The sequence below is a fragment of the Rutidosis leptorrhynchoides genome, chromosome 11 (genome assembly GCF_046630445.1).
Source record: "Rutidosis leptorrhynchoides isolate AG116_Rl617_1_P2 chromosome 11, CSIRO_AGI_Rlap_v1, whole genome shotgun sequence".
Classification (NCBI taxonomy): Eukaryota; Viridiplantae; Streptophyta; class Magnoliopsida; order Asterales; family Asteraceae; genus Rutidosis; species Rutidosis leptorrhynchoides.
The window spans coordinates 132,130,559-132,154,337 of NC_092343.1; positions in this window are offsets into that span (position 1 = coordinate 132,130,559).

Here is a 23,779-nt window from a genome sequence, read left to right on the forward strand (position 1 = left end):
AACGTCCTAGAAAATAGACCAAACGATGCGCTGCCGTATTAAACCATGGGATCATATAATGTTTTGTATAATATTATTAGTGTGGTTTGCTTAATGTTCGATGTAAGATAAGCATATGTAAAATAGTGAAGTATGAAATGCAATAATTTTCCATGGTTAAGTATTATTTAGATGGTAGTAATTGGTTCTGTACTAAGCTATTAAGTATGGACATTAACGGGTAGGTACTACCCTAGATATAATTATAAAACGCTAATAAGAAGAAAAGGCTTTTATAATAATACCTGGTTCATATTATTAACAAGCTATAATGTACTATAAATACACACTACATCTATAATATTCCATGTGAATAATTATTTTCTTTCATTAGGAAATGGCGCGATTGAATCGAATGACGGAACAAGAAGTCGAAGAATTCATCAACCAGCGAGTGAATGACAGAATGTTATGGGTCGAAGCTGCAAGAGCTGCTGCAGTTAACCCAAATCCTCGTGTAGGATGCACCTACAAGACTTTTCAAGCTTGCAAGCCCTCATCATTCAGTGGAACGGAAGGACCGATCGGTTTAACCCGATGGATAGAAAAGATGGAGACTGTGTTTAAAATCAGTGGTTGTGTTGAAAAGGACATGACCAAGTATGCATCGTGCACTTTACAAGATAGTGCACTCACGTGGTGGAAAAATTATGTGAAGGCTGTAGGAGGAGATGTAGCTTATGATACTCCATGGGAAGAATTCAAAACAATGTTAATCAACGAGTATTGTCCAAGGAACGAGGTTAGGAAGTTGGAAGATGAATTACGAAGTCTGAAGGTTGTTGGTACTGAAATCACCAACTACAATCAGCGATTCATGGAATTAGTTTTGCTATGTCCTGAATTGGTTCCAACCGAAGAACGGAAGATTGAAATGTACAAAGATGGTTTGCCCAAAAAGGTCAAGGCAAATGTTACAGCATCGAAACCTAAGACAATTCATGAAGCTATAACCATGGCAAACGAGCTAATGGATCAGGTCATCATGGATAAGAAAGTATCCAATACTGATGTGAAGGTATCAGGTAACAAAAGAAAGTGGAATGGAAATTATGATCGAGGTAACCAACAACAATATTTTAAGAAACAAGAAATCACGCAAGGTGCGGGTAGTGGTTTAAGCTTTGGTTACAAAGGACAAAATCCTTTATGTAACCGATGCCACAAACATCACTCTGGCTACTATAATGTGGTATGCAACAAATGTAATCGAAAGGGTCATCTTGCTGAAGATTGTAGGGCTCTCGTTACAAATACAAATGGTACCAAGACTCCTGCCACCAATGCAAATAGAACTGCTTTGGCTACCATTACTTGTTATGGGTGTGGAAAACAAGGTCACTATAAGAGCCAGTGTCCGAATCCAGAGAAGAATAATGGATCTGCACGTGGAAGAGCATTTGTTATTAATGCTAGAGAGGCGTGTGAAGACCCGGAGCTTGTTACGGGTACGTTTACCATTAATAACTTATCCGCATCTATTATATTTGATACTGGTGCCGATAGAAGTTACGTGAGTAGAGGCTTTTACGCTAAATTGAATTGTTCATCATTACCTCTAGATGCTAAGTACATGATTGAGTTAGCTAATGGTAAACTAATTAAAGCCGATAAAATTTGTCGTGATTGTAAAATAAATTTAGCCGGAGAAACGTTTAAAATTGACTTGATACCCGTAGAATTAGGAAGTTTTGATGTAATAGTCGGCATGGACTGGATGTCCAAAGTAGGAGCTGAAGTTGTGTGTGCCAAGAAGGCAATTCGCATTCCTTGTAAGGATAAAATGCCGGTGATGATTTATGGAGAGAAGGGTAACTCAAAGCTAAAACTCATTAACTGTTTAAAAGCCAAGAAGTGTTTAGAAAAGGGATGTTATGCTATTCTAGCACATGTTAATAAAGTCGAAAAGAAAGAAAAAGAGAAGTGCATCAATGACGTGCCTGTGGCAAGAGATTTTCCTGAAGTTTTTCCGGAAGAGTTGCCGGGATTACCTCCATTTAGATCTGTAGAATTTCAAATAGATTTAGTACCAGGAGCTGCACCAGTTGCCCGTGATCCATATAGACTTGCACCGTCCGAGTTAAAAGAACTTCAGAGTCAGTTAAAAGAATTACTGGATCGTGGATTCATACGACCAAGTACTTCACCATGGGGAGCTCCGATTCTATTTGTTAAAAAGAAAGATGGATCTTTTAGGATGTGTATAGATTATCGTGAATTAAATAAGTTAACTATCAAAAATCGGTATCCACTACCGAGAATTGACGACTTATTTGATCAACTCCAAGGATCATGTGTGTACTCGAAAATTGACCTAAGATCGGGCTATCATCAATTACGCGTCAAAGAAGAAGATATACCGAAAACTGCTTTTCGGACACGTTACGGTCATTACGAATTTTTGGTCATGCCGTTTGGATTGACGAATGCGCCAGCTGTATTCATGGACCTCATGAATCGAGTTTGTAGTCCATATTTAGATAAGTTTGTTATTGTTTTCATTGATGACATTCTTATCTATTCCAAGAGTGAGCAAGAGCATGAGCAGCATTTAAGGTTAATATTAGAGTTGTTGAGAAAAGAACAGCTATACGCTAAATTTTCTAAGTGTGCTTTCTGGTTGAAAGAAGTGCAATTTCTTGGTCACGTTGTTAGTAGCAAAGGAATTCAGGTTGATCCAGCAAAAATTGAAGCCATTGAAAAATGGGAGACTCCTAAAACACCAATGCAGATACGCCAATTTTTGGGTTTAGCCGGTTATTATAGAAGGTTTATTCAAGATTTTTCCCGAATAGCTAAGCCGTTGACAGCATTAACGCAAAAAGGGAAGAAATACGAATGGACCTCGGAGCAGGAGAACGCATTTCAATTACTGAAGAAGAAGTTAACTACGGCGCCTATTTTATCGTTACCTGAAGGGAACGATGATTTTGAAATATATTGTGACGCTTCGCGACAAGGTTTTGGTTGTGTTCTTATGCAACGAAAGAAAGTTATTGCATACGCATCCCGACAATTGAAGATTTACGAGCGGAATTATACGACGCATGATCTAGAACTGGGGGCAGTCGTGTTTGCATTGAAGATATGGAGACACTACTTGTATGGGGTTAAATGCACTGTGTTTACTGATCATAAAAGCCTTCAACATATTTTTGATCAGAAACAGCTGAACATGAGGCAACGTAGGTGGGTCGAGTTAATAAACGACTATGATTGTGAAATTCGTTATCATCCCGGGAAAGCGAATGTGGTGGCTGACGCACTAAGCAGAAAGGAACGAGAACCAATTCGAGTACGAGCGATGAACATAAAAATTCGCATGAATCTCAACTCACAAATCAAAGAAGTTCAACGAGAAGCACTTACTAAAGAAAATATAGGAAATGAAATAATGAAGAAGTATGAGAAGCAACTCGTTATACGGGAAGATGGAATTCGATATTTTGCAAGTCGTATTTAGGTACCAAAGTTGGGAGGATTAAGGAAGTTGATATTGAATGAGGCACATAAGACAAGATACTCGATACATCCTGGAGTTGGAAAGATGTATCAAGATCTTAAGACACATTATTGGTGGCCTAATTTAAAGACAGACGTTGCAACATATGTTGGGGAATGTTTAACTTGTTCCAAAGTCAAAGCAGAACACCAAAAGCCGTCAGGGCTACTTCAACAACCAGAAATCCCAGAATGGAAATGGGATGGTATTACCATGGATTTCATCACGAAGTTACCAAAGACTGCCTGGGGATACGATACCATTTGGGTAATTGTTGATCATCTTACCAAATCTGCACATTTCTTGCCTATAAAGGAAACGGATAGAATGGAGAAATTATTACGATTATATATAAAGGAAATAGTTTCAAGGCATGGAATACCTATTTCTATTATATCTGATCGTGATAGTAGATTTACCTCAAAGTTCTGGCAATCACTACAGGAGGCACTAGGAACTCGTTTGGATATGAGTACCGCATATCATCCGCAAACCGACGGGCAGAGTGAAAGAACAATTCAGACTCTTGAAGATATGCTCAGGGCATGTGTGATCGATTTTGGAAACGGATGGGATAAATATCTACCATTAGCAGAATTCTCGTATAATAATAGTTATCATGCGAGCATTAAAGCTGCGCCATTCGAAGCATTGTACGGAAGGAAGTGTAGATCTCCTATTTGTTGGAATGAAGTAGGAGATCAACAATTAACTGGTCCCGAGATCATACACGAAATGACTGAGAAGATAGTACAAATCAAGGAGAGATTGAAAACAGCCCGTAGTCGCCAAAAGAGCTACGCCGATGTCCGAAGGAAACTATTAGAGTTTCAGATCGGTGACATGGTTATGCTAAAGGTGTCACCTTGGAAAGGTGTAATACGTTTCGGTAAAAGAGGTAAACTGAACCCAAGATATGTAGGCCCGTTCAAGATCATCGAACGCATTGGACCGGTAGCTTATCGACTCGAGTTACCGCAACAACTCGCCGGAGTACATAATACCTTTCACGTCTCAAACCTTAAGAAGTGTCTTGCAAAGGAAGACCTCACCATTCCTCTTGAAGAAATCCAAGTTGACGAGAAATTACAATTCGTAGAAGAACCAGTCGAAATCATGGACCGTGAAGTTAAACAACTCAAGCAGAGCAACATACCGATCGTTAAGGTTCGTTGGAATGCTCGAAGGGGTCCTGAGTTTACTTGGGAACGAGAGGATCAGATGAAATGAAAATATCCACACTTGTTTCCCGATGACGCAAAATAGGTACAATTTTAAAATTTCGGGACGAAATTTATTTAACGGGTAGGTACTGTAATGACCCGCTCTTTTTCGATCGTTCTATACTTATAAGATTAATATTTACATAAATTAAACCTTACCAACATGATAAGCAATCCAAATTGTTGAGATTTATGTTTTCGAAAAGAGTTTTACACAACGTTTGACCGTCTAGTTTGACCGATGATATCACGAACTATATAATATATGATAATTATACGTTTGTATATATATATGTATATATACATATTTAACATGATTTATGGATGTTTTAATATCTCATTTTGTATTAATAACAATAAGTTATAAGTATATTTTGAAACTACTAACTTAAGTTTTCAAAACAATAACCATACGTAACGTTTTTTTTGATATAAATACTTATGACCTATAATGTTTATACATATATCGTATATATAATGTATTTAATCACTTTTTAAGGACTTAAATACATAAAACAATATAAGTGTATTCACAAAAGATAGCTATATTTGAATCCTCGTTCCGTTTTCACAAGATTTCTATACGTATATCTAGAGTATATGTACTCGTATCATACCTAGCTTCTATACGTATTTACTATTGGTATATACACATCAAATCACCACCTAATCAGCTCCTATTGTTGCCCTTACCAAGAGGTAAACTCATTTTAACCTCTAGCATCAATAATTACACAAGATTACAAGCTAGAACTTTGTTTTTATCTACCATAGGTCACGCCATTTATGGCTATAAAGATGACCATTTTTGATTCAATTACTACTTCAATCTCCTAGCTAAAACACACACACTTAGAACCCTTAAACACCTTAACCATCTCAGCCTATCACCATGAACACGTAGCTTCAAGAACATCACTTAAACACCATAAGAAAACTCTTACAAAAACACTTCAAGAATCCTTCCAAGAACACAAGTTTACTTTCAATCTTTTGATCCAACTCCATCACTCTTTTGGTTCTAGATTTTTACTCCTCTTTTACAGAAATCTTGTCCAAGTAACTTGAGGTAGTAACTTTGTTCATAACCTTATTCGATTCATATATATATAGCTATCTTATTTTATGGTATAAAATTTTAACAACAAGAACATGGTTTGAATGTTTTCAAACTTGTTTGCAAACTAAATAGATCCTTCTAACTTAACTTTTAAAATACTTCAAGACCTGTAATATATCATAAATATATGCTAACTTAACAAGGTAAAACTTGGTTTTTCAAAGAACACCTTAAAAACTGAATTTACGACGTCGGAGTGCAACCGGGGGCTGTTTTGGGTTGGATAATTAAAAACTATTTTGAACTTTGAATTGGAGGCTTATTTTCTGGAAAATTGATATTTACTATGAATATGTTAACACATAAAAATTTCATGATTTAACTCAAAGTATAAGTATTTTTAGAAAAATAATCATTTGAGGTTGTTTACATGATGGAAAATGATCAACTTCATGAGTTTCACTAAAGTTTGACCTATGACCTGTGATTTCGAATACAAACTAAGGTATTTACAGTTCATATTCTTAAAGAAGGACTCGATCCAAGGAAGTGGCAAGTTGAACCAACGAAAACGGAGTTGTAACGAAGAAACTATGACCAAAACAAGATCGGATATCCAAAACTAGTTTAGCCACGAAAATAATTGGAAAAAATTAAATAAATCACATCTTTTTAAAATAACATGATATTTTATATATATGTACTCATAATTTAATTTTATATATTTCAGGATCACCCGTAAACAATACGAGAAGATTAATCATAAGATCCCATGATTGTACACAACACGTCATTTGACAACACCGGTACTTTATGTACGCAACACGTTATTTGACAACACCGGTACCGTGGGTCAAGATTAATCCCGACCAATATGAATACAATGGGGTTTTATTTATTTCGATGGGGGTTTTATTTCTTTACTAAACACCTAAATAAGAACCATTAAAATTGAATTGCTAACTACGGACTAAGAAGACATTAAAAGTATTATAAGTATATATATGTGACGATTGTTTAAAATGAAAATATATTGATATATTATATATGGATAGGTTCGTGATATCAACCGGAGACCAAATCAAAATATATATATCTTCAAGGCAAAAGTGAGTATATAGTCCCACTTTTAAACTCTAAGTATTTCGGGATGAGAATACATGTATTTTATGTTTTACGATATGGACACAAGTAACTGAAAAATATATTCTACGTTGAGTTGTACCACTGGCATACTTCCCTGTAGCTTGGTAACTACTATTTACAGCGGTATTGTAAACGCGAATCCTGTTGATAGATCTATCGGGCCTGACAACCCCAACCGGACTGGACGACCAGTATTCAACGGTTGCACAGTACTTCGTTTCGTGACTACACTTGGTACGGTGTAGTAAGATTTCATAATAAAGGGAATATGCGACGTGATTAAATGTTAAGTATGGTTACCAAGTGCTCAACCACTTAGAATATTTTTATTAAAATGTTTACATATGAAATCTTGTGGTCTATACTTATATCGCTGCCGGCATTAAACCTATATCTCACCAACTTTATGTTGACGTTTTAAGCATGTTTATTCTCAGGTGATAACTAAAAGCTTCCGCTGCAACATGTTGAATTTAAGCAAGATCTTGAGTATGCATATTTGTGTCAAAAATAAAACTGCATATCCGAGGAATTGTAATGTAAAATATGCTAGAAATCGTATTGTTATCATCACATGTAAAGTTTGTAAGTCTAAGATTATCGCTAAACGATAATCATCTGTTTATTGTCTAAAGCTTGTATTAAAATAAGAGTTATGGTTTGTAATGTAAAATAAATGCAGTTGTTCTTTTAAAAATGTCGCATATAGAGGTCAATACCTCGCAATGAAATCATACGTTATCTAACTCGTTCTTATGGTTAAGGACGGGTTATGACATGTGGTATCAGAGCGGTGGTCTTAGCGAACCAGGTTTGCATTAAGTGTGTCTAACCGATAAGTCGTTAGGATACATTAGTAAGTCTGGACTTTGACCGGGTCTGATTTAAAAACCATTGCTTATCATTGTTGGTTAAAATTTATATGTAAATATTATGTAGTACTAATGGGTTAGTTGTTGTGTGATAGATGTCGGGCTCAAAACTTGTTATCACATTCAGCGACTCCGAACCAGAATCTTCAGATGGTGTTCCAGTCATTAACCTATCCGATGACGAAAATAATATCTTTGGGGAAGACTCACAAATTCCGGATGAACCAACTATAGAGAACCCGGAAAGTGAACCCGAGGAGGAAAGTGAACCCGAGGAGGAAAGTGAACCCGAGGAGGAAAGTGAACCCGAGGAAGAAATACAGGAAATTACAAAAGACAAGTTCGAACTAGGAAAGAAACGAAAGGCTAATGAATTAGAAAATTCAAATCCCGAGTTTAGTAAGGATGATGTGGCACCAACTCCACTAGACACTACCACCCCTATTCCCGCTATTCCTATTCATTCTATCCCGGCATCCAGTTCTTCAGTCCCACAGCCAAAATATAGGCAGACAGCTAGGATAAGCGTTAGGCGATTCATTGAACCTAAACGTCCTAGAAAATAGACCAAACGATGCGCTGCCGTATTAAACCATGGGATCATATAATGTTTTGTATAATATTATTAGTGTGGTTTGCTTAATGTTCGATGTAAGATAAGCATATGTAAAATAGTGAAGTATGAAATGCAATAATTTTCCATGGTTAAGCATTATTTAGATGGTAGTAATTGGTTCTGTACTAAGCTATTAAGTATGGACATTAACGGGTAGGTACTACCCTAGATATAATTATAAAACGCTAATAAGAAGAAAAGGCTTTTATAATAATACCTGGTTCATATTATTAACAAGCTATAATGTACTATAAATACACACTACATCTATAATATTCCATGTGAATAATTATTTTCTTTCATTAGGAAATGGCGCGATTGAATCGAATGACGGAACAAGAAGTCGAAGAATTCATCAACCAGCGAGTGAATGACAGAATGTTATGGGTCGAAGCTGCAAGAGCTGCTGCAGTTAACCCAAATCCTCGTGTAGGATGCACCTACAAGACTTTTCAAGCTTGCAAGCCCTCATCATTCAGTGGAACGGAAGGACCGATCGGTTTAACCCGATGGATAGAAAAGATGGAGACTGTGTTTAAAATCAGTGGTTGTGTTGAAAAGGACATAACCAAGTATGCATCGTGCACTTTACAAGATAGTGCACTCACGTGGTGGAAAAATTATGTGAAGGCTGTAGGAGGAGATGTAGCTTATGATACTCCATGGGAAGAATTCAAAACAATGTTAATCAACGAGTATTGTCCAAGGAACGAGGTTAGGAAGTTGGAAGATGAATTACGAAGTCTGAAGGTTGTTGGTACTGAAATCACCAACTACAATCAGCGATTCATGGAATTAGTTTTGCTATGTCCTGAATTGGTTCCAACCGAAGAACGGAAGATTGAAATGTACAAATATGGTTTGCCCAAAAAGGTCAAGGCAAATGTTACAGCATCGAAACCTAAGACAATTCATGAAAAACCGAAGCTTGAGCCAAAGTATTTGAAGAAGATAAATTTGAGGAAAGGTGCGAAAGGAAGGATCTTGGCCTGGGCATACATTGAAGAATTCAACATGTTTGCAATTAAACGAGAGTTTGGAGTTGACTACATCAAACATGGTCATGAGTTCAAGTCACTGCCGTATTTTGAGCTTATGCAGATTGCCAGGTTAAAGATGTTGTATTGTGGAATGAACGATCGCTCATCATTGTTGGTTAAGAAAGTTCGAATCGCGTACAATTCGAATAACTGGAAGGATTTTAGACCACAGTATCCGAGGATTAAGTACAGGGTTAATCCTATTAATGGAGTATCTCGACAAATTTTGAAGTATAAGCCGGCAAAGACTATGAAGAAGGTTCCGTTAAGAAAATTGCCGCAGAATTGGAGTCAGAGATTTCGTTGGTGGTTTTATGATGATCGTTCTGAGGAAGCTGTGATTGTTTTAGATAAGCTGAAGGAAGATGATATCGATTGTATTCGTGTGTTGGATCCGATCTGGTTAAGGAACTGTACCGAAGCTGATATTTTTAACCGTATGCTTTATCGTCGTGAAAATAGGGTACAGGCTGAACAGTATGTTAAAGTGGCTAAGCTGTGCTACTTGAACAACATGGTGATCGATCCGTATGATGACTGAAGACTTATGGAATAGAACTAGGTCTTAGGGGGAGTTTGTTGGTGCATAAATCCCGAGTTCTATTACGTTTATTGTTCTATTTGTTATGTACTTGATATTTCAGTCATATATGTACGTGGAAACTTATACTTTGTGTTTATGATGCTTAGTATAATGTCGTGAATAGGTCAAGCAGTCGGTTGGCTGCTCAAGACCATCGACCGATGGTAGGGACCATCGGTCGAGGGACTGTCACCATTGGCCGAAGGTCCCCGACCACCGGCCGATGGTCGCTGTATTTAGTATAAATACGGGTTTCGTGGTTTTGTGTTAGGTTACACACCATAAACCCTTAGGCCGTCGTATTACTTGCTGCTAATCGTCCCAAAACCCTTACCAACCGAATACACAGTCTTAGGCATCGATTCTATCAATTATTCATTGGTTAATTCGATCCCGTTAGTCTAATACGTATTCGACTCATTCTAATTAGTGTTTCCGCCATTAATCTAGATACAACGTATGATCTAAGGTCCAAACTACATCTACAAATATATAGTTACATACCGGGAGGAATTAGAGGCCACTATGAATATCATAATATCAGACAAGAAATCGGGGATCAAGATTGGTGAATTTGGGCTCTCCAGATTTTCCAAATCAAACACTGTGAATAACATCAAGGAATTGGAGGCCAATGTGAATCTCATTATATCAGACAAGAAATCGGAGATTAAAATTGCTGAATTTTGGCTCTCCAAAGTCTACTCTGTGAATAAAATGGGCAAATCTATGAAAAAGTTGCTGAGTCTAAGCACCAGCACCGTCATTTCCACAAAATTTGCAGGAACGGATATGTATCTAAGATGGGTAAATTAAAAAAAGTTCGGACATATACTATTTGGGAGTCGTGTTATTTGAACTATTGTCTTATAGATTAGCCTATGATCCAGTTTATCTTAAAGAAAATGAGAAAGGACTTGCGTCGGTCGCACGAGAGTGCTTTAACGAGGGAACAATAAAAAATTAATAGATCCTAAATTAAAGGAGGAACTGGACGAATGCTTCTCTCGGCTAAAGATAGGAGCCAACCAAGAGTCTTTGGAAGTATTTGCAAAACTTGCAACTAGATGTTTGGAATTAACTCAAGACAAGCGTCCAACTATGAAAGTCGTCATTGAGAAACTTCAAAAAGCACTAAAGCTTCAAGTAAGTAAATGTTTACAGATCTGGTACAACACTTTTCTATTATTTGGATTATTACAGGTTCAATATCCATTTGAACAGGATGTAGGTATGATGTGATGTGGTGTTGTTGGGCACGAGTCCCAAATGTGTTCATATCCAAGTAGCGTGTGTTGGATTTGTCATCAGCCACGACACCATGCAGCAAGTTCTCAGTCAAAAAGTATTAGTTACGGGGTAGGTTCAGGTGCACGTTCCGCATCAGTCGAAGATTCTACTGCCTCGATTGGGCAGAAGAGGAAGACCACTTCACTAGCATAGGCTAGGGCTTTTATGATGTCAGTTGAGACAGCTACTGCAATTGACGATGTGATTACCTGTATCTTCTTAATCAACTGAATACCTGGTAGAGTATTGTTTGATTCTGATGCGAATAGGACATTCACGTCTTTAGGATTTTGTGCTAAACTTAATTTACCTGCTACTGTGTTGTTTGAGCCTGTAAGATTAGATGTAGCTGATGGTAAGACGATCCTATTTACAACGTATGTGTCTGGGGTTAGCATAGAAATAGATGGAAGACCTTTTGCTATGTCTAGCCTAGTGTTGCCTATTAGTAGCTTTGATGTAGTAATAGGCATAAACTGACGGAGCCTCCATAGGGCCAGCATTAAGTGTGATAGAAAAATTATTACCTTTCATATGACCGATAGAACTCGTGTTGTGGCCCGAGGGGAACGAGGTGGGTATGGTTTTCCTTTAATATCAATAATGAAAGCGAATAAATCATTAGCAAAGGGCTGTGAATCGTATCTTGCATATGTGACTGATGCTAAGAAAGAAAAGAATACGATAGCCGATATTCCGGTAGTTTCAGAATTTCCTGAAGTGTTTTCGGATGAGTTACCAGGATTACCACCAGTAAGAGAGGTCGAGTATAAGATTGAATTAGTTCCAGGAACTACTCCAGTTGCTAAAGCCCTATATCGTTTAGCTCCGTATGAGATCTATGAGATGATGTCATGGATTCACGAAGTGTTAGATCATGGGTTTATCCGACCAAGTTCTTAACCATGGGGTGCTCCAGTATTGTTTGTTAGAAAGAATGATGGTTCAATGCGTATGTGTACTGATTATCACGAGTTGAACAAAAGAATAGTGAATAATAAGTACCCGTTACCTAGAATCGACGATTTTTTTGATCAGTTACAGGGTGCTTCGTATTTCTCGAAGATAGACTTGCGTTCAGGGTATCATCATGTTCATGTTCCGGAATTAGATATACTTAAGACATCGTTCAGAACGACGTATGATCACTACATGTTTTTGGTCATGATGTTTGGGTTGACGAATGCGCCGGCAGTTTTCATGGACTTGATGAATAGAGTGTGCCGCCCATTTCTCGACAAGTTTGTGATAGTGTTTATAGACGACATACTTGTGTATTCTAAGACAGAGGCCGGGCATGATGAACATTTGAGACAAGTTTTGGATCTGTTAAAACGAGAACAGTTGTTTCCAAAATTCTCAAAGTGTGAATTCTGGTTAAGAGAGGTTCTGATTCTGGGTCATGTGATTTATGCCTAGGGTATTAAAGTGGATCCATCAAAGATAGAAGTGGTAATGAATTAGAATTGCCCGAGGACTCCGACTGAGATTAAGAGTTTTCTGGAATTGGCTGGTTATTTATCAGAGATTTTTTGAAAATTGCAGTCCGCTAAGTAAGTTGACTTGAAAAGACGTAGCCTTTCGATGGAGTGATGAACAAGAAAAGGCTTTTCAGACGTTGTAACAGATATTGTGTCAGACTCTAGTTTTCAGATGACTTCGTGGTTTATTGTGATGCGTCAATAGTTGGGTTAGGTCATGTATTAATGCAGAGAGACAAAGTAATTGCCTATGCCTTACGTCATTTGAATGTTCCAAAGAAGAATTACTCAATGCATAATCTTGAAATGGCAGCATTAGTGTTTGATTTAAAATTGTGGAGACACTATTTGTATGGAACCAGTTGTGTTATTTGTACAGATCACATGAGTTTGGAGTATATCTTCTCGCAGAAAGAACTGAATATGCGTCAGAGACGATGCAAGAATTGATTAAAGACTATGATTTTGAAATTAAATACCATTCAGGCAAATCGAACGTCGTTGCAGACGCGTTAAGTCGCAAGAAGTCTAGTGAAAATGTGAAATTTCTGTGTTTGAGTATAACTTCAGATTTAATTGACCAATTGAAAACTGTTCACGCTGTTACTTTGGAGGATGAACATGCTAAATCTGAACTTATGACTAAACGAAAATTTGACCTAACTGATGACTCACGTGGACTTAAGATCTATCATAACCGTGTTTGGGTGCCTATGCTTGGAGACTTGAGGGATACGATCTTGACAGAAGCGCATAAATCTAGACTGATAGTACATCTAGGCAATAATAAGATGTATCATGATTTTAGAACTATATATTGGTGGCCGACTATGAAAACGGACATCGCTCGTTTTGTTGAAAAGTGTCATTTTTGTGCGCAAGTTAAAGCAGAACATCAGAAACTGTATGGTTCGTTACGCCAGTTAGAAATTCCTGAATAGAAGTGGGAGCATATCACAATGGATTTTGTGACCAAGTTACCTAGAACTCAGAAAAGACATGATATGATCTGGGTGATAGTAGACCGGTTGACCAAGAGTGCTCATTTTCTGGCTACCTGTGAGACAACGTCGTTAAGTGAATTTGCCGAGTTATATGTGAAAGAGATTGTTAGTCAACATGGTGTGTCGTTATCGATTGTGTTAGATAGAGATTTTAGATTTGTGTCAAACTTCTGGAACAGTCTACAATAGAATCTAGGTATACTTCTTAATTTGAGTACAACTTATCATCCTTAGACAGATGGTCAGAGTGAGAGAATGATACATACCTTAGAGGATATATTAAGAGCTTGTGTGCTAGGATACGGTGGTTTAATGCTCTAAAAAGTATAATTTTTTATTTTTTTTAAAAAGAGGGTGACCACCCAACCCAGTAATATGTCGCGGAGCGGCAAGTCTGGGCGCGGCGCGGCCATGCAAAGGATTTTAGACCAGTTTTACATTTCTCCTGTTATCAGAATATGCCTAAGGGCGCGGCGCGGCGAAGAGGCTCGCGGTGCGGCCCTGTGCTGTAGCTGGTACTGAACTTTAACTTGCTTTATAAATCAAAATTCCACCATTTCTATCTCACCCATCACCATTTTTAGCAACATCATACATAAACAAACTTAGTTAAACAGTTTCATACATCGTCAAACATTACGAAAATCATTTAGTCATGAACAATATGTTTACTCATCTTAAACATAACATTTGGTCCCAAATCTCAAAAGAAACATAGTTTATGAGTACAAAAGTGTTAGCTTCAATAAGAAGTATCAATAGAGCTAGATTCAAAATATGGACTTGCACTACCACTTAGTATATAATCGATGCTCCGCTATCCTCAAATAGGCACTTTACCTTCACGGTGTCATTTTGATCCTATTAAAACATAAATATAACAAATGGGTAAGCTTTCATGCTTAGTGAGTTATAGGTGAATAAAGGAACGCATAACATTAAACGTAAACAATACATCACTTAACCTTTCCAACCAGAAGCTTGTCTACTTACTATCGGATCTGACTCCATTTCTTGCCATAGACATAACTTACTAAGGTCAATCCTAGTAATTGTGTCTAAGCTAAACATGAACATAGGCATACACATATGTCTAAGCTAACCTTAATCACAATGCATACATACATAGACACCCAAAGTGTCTAAGCTAGGTCATACCATAGACAAGATCATTAAGCAAGCTTAATGACCTTGCCTAAGCTAATCATCCACCATAGATACAATTATTAGGCATGCCTAATAATCCTATCTAAGCTATCCATCTAGTGCACTTAGTCGTTGCCCTCTTGCACGGATGCAATCCGGGAACACTAATCCACTCTTGACCCGCCCAATTTACCCCCTATAAACTCACCTTGGTTAAATGAGATTCCTTAGTCGCTTGAAGTTCCTTTGTCTTGATTAGCACCTATACATGAGCTAATCTCGTCATTAACATAGTTCAAACGAATTTACATCTTTCAATTGTTTACAACACTTTCATATACTTACACATTTGACTTAATCTTTCTTAATCCCTTTTTCCTCATCATTCACATGAACATTCATATACATAAAATTCTTAACTTTTCTTCTCACTTTTCCATTATAACAAACATTATCATACAAACATCATTTTCCTAAATGCACAATTTCTCTAGTTTAGCTCTTACAAACATGGACTTGTCATTCTCTCAAGCATTTCATCAAACACTTGGTGTGCATAAATCCATTTTAACTACTAGCAACCTTAAAATCATCATATATCAAAACATCATTAAAAGTAACAATTTCATACATAAACTTGCACTTAAACATCACTTGAATTCATTTTTAAATCATACAAATGTGCACACCCACAATAATAACAACTTATAAACTTGAGATTCACCTAGAACACCCACTTTAGTGATACAAAATACTTAGACGTTCATACCTTGACTTTGAGATTTATGAACCCTAATTGTGCACAATGAAGAAGAGATTGAAAGATTGCAACTTGCTATGATGATCAAGGCACGCTAGATTACATGAATTTCTATTTGCATGTGCTTAATTCTTCCAATTGAGGATTTCTCCTCTCTTCTTGATGCAAGTCGACACACACACACACACACACATACACACACACACACACACACTTAGCTCTCTGGATTTTTTTTTTTTTGCAACTGATAGAATTTTCCAGCATTTTACAAGTTTTATTTAATTATCTTTACCTTATTTGCACTTTCTACCCTCCCCACCAAAACCATAATATGGGAGGTCCTTAAACTAACTTTGCATCTCTAGTCCCTTATTAACTTAACTAACAAGTCTTAAATATTATCCATTTTTATTATACAAAATAACACTTGCATAAAATGTAGCAATAATAATTATAAAATATTACCTTAATTAGTTGGGGTGTTACAACTCACCCGCGTTAGATTGTTCACGTCCTCGCGAACCACTCTTGGTGCAACGATAGATAATACTTCGTAAGCCATTCTTCGGGTTCCCACGTACATTTTGAACCCTTTCTAAATTGCCATAAAACTTTCAACAATATCACCGACTTATTTCTTAATTGCTTAACCTTTTGATCCAAAATCTTTATTGGCCTTTCCGCATATCTTAGCTTATCGTCAACCTCAATTTCATTTAGTGGAATATACGTTGATTCATCCGCCAAACACTTTCTTAATTGTGACACGTGAAACGTGTCATGTATGTTACTCAATTCATCGGGCAAGGCCAAACGGTAGGCTACCTTCCCGATTCTCGCAACTATCTTAAATGGTCCCACATATCTTGGACCCAATTTTCCCCTTTTTCGAAAACGAATTATACCCTTCCACGGGGAAACCTTAAGCATTACCTTGTCACCCACTTGGAATTCTATCGGCTTCCTTCTTTTATCCGCATATGACTTTTGTCGATCTTGTACCGCTTTCATTCTTTCACAAATTTGATCTATCATTTCGGTTGTTTGTTGCACTTCTTCCGTGCTTCCTAATTCTCTTTGACCCACTTCACCCCAACATATTGGGTTCCTACACTTTCTCCCATACAACATCTCATAAGGTGCCATTTCGATGGTAGAATGATAACTATTATTGTACAAAAATTCAACTAAAGGTAGGTGAGTATCCCAACTACCACCAAAATCAATGACGCACGCCCTCAACATATCCTCAAGAGTTTGGATAGTCTGCTCACTTTGACCATCCGTTTGTGGGTGAAACGCGGTGCTTACATGCAATTTGGTGCCCATCTCTTCTTGAAATTTCCTCCAATATCTCGAGGTAAATCGAGTGTCACGGTCCGAAACAATGGAAACTGACACTCCATGTCTCGCAACAACCTCCTTCATATATAATTTAGACATTATTTCCGATGATGAAGCTTCTCTTATTGCCAAAAATAACGCACTCTTAGTCAATCTATCAACAATAACCCAAATGGCGTTGTGTTGCCGAGGGGTCTTAGGCAACTTAGTCACTAAATCCATCGTGATATGCTCCCATTTTCATATCGATACCTCTAATGGTTGTAGTTTACCATACGGCATTTGATGATCGGCCTTTATCTGGAGGCAAGTAAGACACTTATGACATACTTTACTATATCTCTCTTCATTCTTGGCCACCAATAATCTTTCCTTACGTCCCTATACATTTTTGTAGCACCAGGGTGAATCAAATACTTAGATTTGTGAGCTAAGTCAAGGAGCTCACTTCTAGCACCACTTTGTAAAGGTACCCAAATTCTTCCATATCTAAGCCTTAGACCACGAGAATCTACCATAAAATCGTTAACTTACCATTTGATCCTTTCTTTCCTCACATTTTCAGGGGTTAATGCTTCATCTTGCGCTGCTCGGATACTATCGAATATTTGGAGTGATATTACCATGACAAAACTCGTTACCTTAATTGGTTGGTGGCTTGACTTCCTACTAAGAGCATCCGCCACCACATTAGCCTTCCCGGGATGGTACAAAATTTCACAATCGTAATCTTTCACCAAGTCAAGCCCTCTCCTTTGCCTATCATTTAAATCTCTTTGATCGAACAAGTACTTCAAGTTTTTATGATCGGTATAGATGGAGAACTTTACACCATGAAGATAATGACACCATATCTTCAAGGCAAAAACCACGACCGTTAATTCTAGATCATGGGTGGGATAACATTTTTCATGTATTTTCAATTGTCGAGAAGCATAAGCTATGACTTTCCCTTTTTGCATTAGCACACATCCCAAACCTTTCTTAGAAGCATCACAATAAACCATCATGTTCTCATTTCCTTCCGGTAAAACTAATATAGGAGCTTGAACAAGTTTCTCTTTAAGGTGTCAAAATGCTTGTTCTTGCTTTTCTCCCCATTTCCATTGCACATTCTTACGGGTTAACTTTGTGAGTGGGGTGGCAATTCTAGAAAAATCTTGTATGAACCGTCGGTAATACCCCGCTAAGCCTATAAAACTTCTAACTTCGGTGGGATTCATAGGCGGTTCCCATCTCATTATCGCTTCAATCTTCGACGAATCAACACATATACCCTTCTTATTAATGACATGTCCTAAAAATTGAACTTCACGAAGCCAAAACTCACACTTAGAGAACTTAGCGAACAACTTTTCTCTCCTTAAAGTTTCTAACACTTGTCGTAAATGCACCGCATGCTCCTCTTCCCCTTTAGAATATACCAAGATATCGTCAATGAATACAATTACAAACCTATCAAGTATCGGTCGACACACCCTATTCATTAAATCCATAAACGCGGCTGGAGTATTAGTTAACCCAAAAGGCATTACCACGAATTCATAATGACCATACCTAGTGCAAAAAGCCGTTTAGGGATATCCTCTTCCTTTACCTTTAATTGATGATAACCCGACCTTAGATCTATCTTTGAAAAGAAACATGCTCCTTGTAATTGATCAAATAAGTCATCTATCCTCGGTAATGGATATTTATTCTTAATAGTGACTTTATTCAATTCACGATAATTGATGCACATTCTCATTGCTTCATCCTTCTTTTTTACAAACAAAACCGGAGCTCCCCAAGGTGAACTACTAGGACGAATAAAACCTTTATCTATTAAATCTTGTAGTTGAGTCATCATTTCCCTCATTTTCGATGGAGCTAGTCGATATGGTGCTTTGGAAATTGGCGTGGCTCCGAGAATCAACTCTATTCGAAATTCTACTTCTTGTTCGGGAGGAACAACGGGCAATTCATCCGAAAACACTTCCGGAAACTCATTAACTACCGGTACATCATTTATCCCAAAAACCTCCTTTGAATCATCGATCACATGTGCCAGAAATGCACAACACCCATGGGACAAAAATCGTTTGGCTCTAGCATACGTACATATAGGAATAGCACGTCTAGCCCGTTCCCCATAAATCCAAATAACCTTTCCACTTGGTGCTTGAACTAATACAATTTTCTTTCCACACAATATTATTCCTTCATTGTTATCTAGCCAATTCATACCTACAATTACTTGAAATTCTCCCATATGCATGGGTATTAAATCTATAGCAAACTTCTCATCATCCAAAATAATTTCACATCCCTTAATGACACTATATACCATAACGGTTTTATTGTCTGCTATCTCTACCTCTAAAGGATGCTCCAACATGCATGGGTTCATGTCAAAATGTTTACAAAAAGAATAAAAAACAAATGACCGCATACCACCGAAATCAAACAAAACATGCGCAGGTAAAGAGTTTACAATAATGGTACCTGACACCACATTTTGGGATTCCTACGCTTCGAGTGTGGTAATCTGATGAGCTCGGGCTCTTGGTCGGTTATCATTTGTCTTTGATTCCGTTTTCACCTCTTTCTTAACACCACCACTTGCTAAATCCTTTTTATACTCCGGGCATTCAGCTTGAAAATAACCCTTCTCAAAACAGTAATAACATTGTTTTCCTTACTTAGGGCATTCGGAGGCCCTATGACCCGGTTTCCCACATGAATAACAATCGGTAGTGCCCGCTTTACACTCGCCCGTATGACTTTTACCACACCTATTGCACATTTTCACTTCTTTACCACCACTCTTCCCTGGCGTGAAACCCCCTTTTGATTTTTCTAGGGACTCGGAATTAAACTTATTTTTCTTCTGGCTCATATTTTGCATCGACTTTGAATCTTGATCCAACTTTCGTTTAAACGAGGCTTTCTTCTTAAGTTCATGTTCCCTCACAAGAGCCTTTCTCATCATTTTAGCTAAGGTCTTATACGTACCCTTATCGATAAACTCACTTATTTCGGGATTTAATTTCTCATGATAGTGGTCCATCGTTAACTTAGGACTTGAAACAAAATCCGGGCAAAATCGAGACTTATCATTAAACTTGCCATTGAACTCGGTTACGGATTTACTCCCATGTTTAATATTCATGAACTCGGACTTTAACCTACTAACTTCGGCGGGTGGAGCAAATTGATCCATAAACATTTCACGAAACTTTTTCCACGGAAAACATGTCGCCACATTCTGTCTATGTGACTTAACTATAAAATTCCACCATTCATAACCACTGCCCTTCATTTGGTGTGCCGCGTAAATTACCTTTAGGTGTTCAGGACATTCACACAACATGAAAGTTTCTTCTATCTCGTCGATCCATCTTTGACTAACAATCAGATCAACTTTACCATGAAACTCCGGTGGATGACAGTTTGCAAAATTTTTGAACTCAAAATGCTCATCCTTCCTTTTCGGGACTTCTACTTCCTCTTGTCTCACCCCACTTCCCCCTTCTCCTCTTAACACGGGATTATTCGTCATAAGAGTCTTTAACTTTTCTTCTAATTGCTCATTAATCAACTTCTTTATCTTTTCTAGAAGAGTTAGGGTGTATCGCACCAAGGCTTGCCCTATTTTCCCCGAAAGATCATTTACCATCGTAACTTCATCAGATTCAGATTGAGAGTCTTTGACGGACTCTCTTGACGGGGTGTGGACATACTCATCGTCCTCTTCGTTGCTCCTATTAGGAGATACAATAACCATTCTGAAATAATGCATCCAACCCATTAGTTCAAACACATGTGTCAACAATTTAGCATAACTTAAGTGACCGAAAGAATTTCCAACTCATTTCACCATGACCATAGTAGATGTTCATGCGTACTATAATGATGTAATGTCGATGGCCAGTCATCATTACACCATCGTATTACGCACTTAATCATTTATGACTCATGGTTAATGAGAATTAAACTCTTTGTTCAAATCATCCAAATCTTAGTATCACACTATAAGTCTCGTCAATAAACTCTTTCCTATGGAGCATGGTATAACCCTTTAACTTATCTATCATGTAAGTCCTAAACCACTTATCTTCTATCAACGATGGTTTAAGCCTAGATAATCCCTATAGTGGATTATCCAAGTCCCTTAAACCATAGCTCTGATACCAACTTTTAACGCTCTGAAAAGTATAAATTTTTTTTTAAAAAGAGGGTGACCACCCAGCCCAGTAATATGCCTCGGCGGGGCAAGTCTGGGCGCGGCGCGGCCATGCAAAGGATTTCAGACCAGTTTTACATTTCTCCTGTTACCAGAATATGCCTATGGACTCGGTGCGGTGAATAGGCTCGTGACGCGGCCCTGTGCTGTCGCTGGTACTGAACTTTAACTTTCTTTATAAATCACAATTTCACCATTTCTATCTCACCCAACACCATTTTAACAACATCATGCATAAACCCATTTTAACTACTAGCAACCTTAAAATCATCATATATCAAAACATCATTACAATTAATGATTTCATACATAAACTTGCACTTAAACATCACTTGAATTCATTTTTAAATCATACAAATGTGCACACTCACAATAATAACAACTTATAAACTTGAGATTCACCAAGAACACCCACTTTATTGATACAAAAGACTTAGAAGTTCATACATTGACTTTGAGATTTATGAACCCTAATTGTGCACAATGAAGAAGAGATTGAAAGATTGCAACTTGCTATGATGATCAAGGCACACTAGATTACATGAATTTCTACTTGCATGTGCTTAATTCTTCCAATTGAGGATTTCTCCTCTCTTCTGGATGCAAGTCGACACACACACACACACACTTAGCTCTCTGGATTTTTTTTTTTGCAACTTATAGAATTTTCCAGCATTTTACAAGTTTTATTTAATTATTTTTGCCTTATTTTCACTTTCTACCCTCCCCACCAAAACCATAATATGGGAGGTCCTTAAACTAACTTTGCATCTCTAGTCCATTATTAACTTAACTAACAAGTCTTAAATATTATCCATTTTTATTATACAAAATAACACTTGCATAAAATGTAGCAATAATAATTATAAAATATTACCTTAATTAGTTGGGTTATTACAGGTGGGTCATGGGATTCACATCTGCTGTTAGTTTAATTCACGTATAACAACTTATATCACTCGAGTATAGGGATGCCACCTTACGAAATGTTGTATGGCCGTCGTTTCAGAACTCTGACTTGTTGGTTAGAAGCCGGGGAGAAACAGTTTGCGAGTCCCGAAATTGTTCAATTGACTGCCGAAATAGTTTTTATTGCGCGAGAAAAGTTGAAAGCCGCAAGAGATAGACATAAAATGTATGTTGATCCACATAGACATCCGGTAACCTTTAATGTGGGTGATCGTGTGTATCTGAAAGTTCTGTCTTGCATAGGGGCTATCAGATTCGGTAAACGTGATAAATTAGCGCCGAGATTTATTAGGCCATTTCCGATCAGTGAGATTTTGAATGATCAAACAGTGGCTTTGGATCTTCCGCCAGAATTAGCCGCTATTCATAATACTTTTAATGTGTGTTATCTACGTAAGTGTAAGGTAAAGGATGAGACGCAACGTTTATCGTTGAAAGATTTAAAGGTTGATTTGAATAAGAAGTTGCTGGAAGAACCGGTTCGCATAGTTGACCAAAAAGTCACCAAGATGAGAAAGAAACAAATTTTGATGGTGTTGATTGAGTGGAAACATAGTCTGGGGTCTAACCTTACGTGGGAGACATAAGAGTTGGTGAAGACTCGTTACCCTCATCTGTTTGACCTAGATCAAATTTCGAGAATGAAATCTCTTTAAGGGGGTGGATTTGTAACAGACAGAAACCTAGGCTAGACGTAAGATGACTATTTTGCCCTTAGGGTTTTATTATGTGTATTTAAGTGCTTTTATTTTAATCTTATGTTTAGTCTTATTTTATTCTTTGGTTGAGACCAGTTTGTGACAAGGGCCATAGAACAAGTTTGTTTATTTAAATTGGAATCCGTTAGGGCCGCCTAATGAGGTACGAAAGATATTAGATAACTGGTAAATACCCGTGTGATGTGAGGTATGAGTTTTAATCCATTAAGTGTAAAATATCTGATCCTTTCTCTCATTTTCCTTCCAGACACTTCTCACACACACTCATACCTAACCACTTGAAACCCTAATCTCCAAATATCATTTTTGTGTTTGATTCAAGTTAGAAATCTATTGAAAGTGATTTCTAGAGTCTAAACAAGGTAAGAATCGTTTGATTTCATGTCCAAATTTGTGTATAAATGGGTTTTAAGTTAAGTTTTGTATAAAGATGATTTTGGTGTCAATTTGTACAAGTTAGATGTTGTTTGTGCTTAAATCTTGTGGGTTTATGTCTAATGATGATTTATAAACAACATTTGTTGGGTTTTATGGTAAAAATTGAGTCCTAGGTCAAAATTTGGTTATTGGGGCAAAACCCATAACTTTGCTACTAGTGCAGCTCAAGAACACAGTCGGCCGACTGTCTCTCGATAGTTGGTAGTTTGTCTCGGTACAATCGGTAGTTTTTCTAGAAAGTTGGTAGTTTGTCTAGACAGTTGACCAATTGTCTTTGGACAGTCGGTAGTTTTTCTTTTGGAGGATAGTCGGTAGTTTGCCT